The following is a 1,361-nucleotide window of genomic DNA, read 5'->3' as shown; positions in this document are numbered from 1 at the left end:
GCAGTTTCGCCTTCTTCTGGGTCCTTTGTCAGCTTCTCAACTTCCAAGCCCAGATGGGCATCTAGTTCCACAACACAGGGTGCCAGCTTCTCCTGAAGGACATGCATACCATTAAGTGAGAGGCAGCAGGAACTGACAGTGGTTTCTACACTTTCTCTGAGGTTCTAGCCTTATTCATTTTTTACTCTACTTTACTCTCACTGGCCCTTTCCAGTTATCTTTCCCAAGGACCTCATACTCTACCATTGGACACAGAGATGGCATTTTCACAGAGACTCCATAACCAGCTTCCATAACTGAAGAAGTTTAAATCCAATATTCCCCTCTCCCCAACCCCCACATAAAACACTTACCCCTTTAAGTGGTTCTGCTTCTCTTGTTGGATTTTGACTATTAGAAGCCAAGTTTTCTAAACACCCACCAATCTCTCTTTTGGGCTCCCTTTTGAAAAAGAAGACCCTTTGGAAATTGTTTTAAGGGAAGCAAAAATGAGAATAAAACTAGAACTAACAGTTATGGTAACTTTTTCAAAATGATCATTAAAAAAATAAAACTCGAAAATAAACACAGAAATACCACAGCACCAATCATATTTTAACTTCCCTACCAGTGGCACAGACCAGTGTCTTCTATTATTGATCCAGCACTGGTTCTGACTTGCCTAAGATTAGTGGCAAGGCCCACGTAAGAGGCAACAAGATGTTTCAGCCAAGGGGAGGAGTTCAAATGTTTAAATCAAGCAGGAATCCTTTTCGGTGTAGTTACATTAAAGCTTAAGTCCAAGGGGTGAGGGTGTCCATGACACCCATATATGTGCAGGATGGGAATTTATTGCCACGTGCCTTTCTACACACGGAGACTTGGCTGGGTCCCCTGTGGCAGCTGCCCAGGACAGTGTTCTCTGGACTTCCTTGTTCCTGCCCTCTCCATACAGGAAGCAACAAAGCAGTACATGTTGCTCCCTTCTCTAAGCTGTGGGGAACTCACAACAAGCAATGCTGGCTAAGTAAGGAAGTACTCCCATCCCCTCACATGAACCAGGATGGATTTAGGAACATGCGAGTTCAGTTTGTGCCTCCATCAAGGCATCCCTCAGGCTAGGAAAGTTTCTTGGCTTTTTGATTCTCCTCTGTCTACAAATCTCTCTTCCTTGGACTGGTCTACCTGAAATTCTACCACTGAAGTCACATATTTGGGGCCCAAGTTACAACCATGTGACACAGTTTAATCATCTTTCTGCCTTGTAAGTAGAGATCCCACAGTAAGGTGGGAGGTTGAAGGGCTGTAGAGGGGATAAAAACCCAGCAGTGGGGCAGGGGAGCCCACATTAGTGCCTTGAATTGCTCCTGTAGTTGTGGAGG

This window comes from Otolemur garnettii, unplaced genomic scaffold, assembly GCF_000181295.1.
Source record: "Otolemur garnettii isolate 467f Iridium unplaced genomic scaffold, OtoGar3 scaffold00024, whole genome shotgun sequence".
NCBI classification, from domain to species: domain Eukaryota; kingdom Metazoa; phylum Chordata; class Mammalia; order Primates; family Galagidae; genus Otolemur; species Otolemur garnettii.
Note: the sequence above shows the minus strand (reverse complement) of the source record.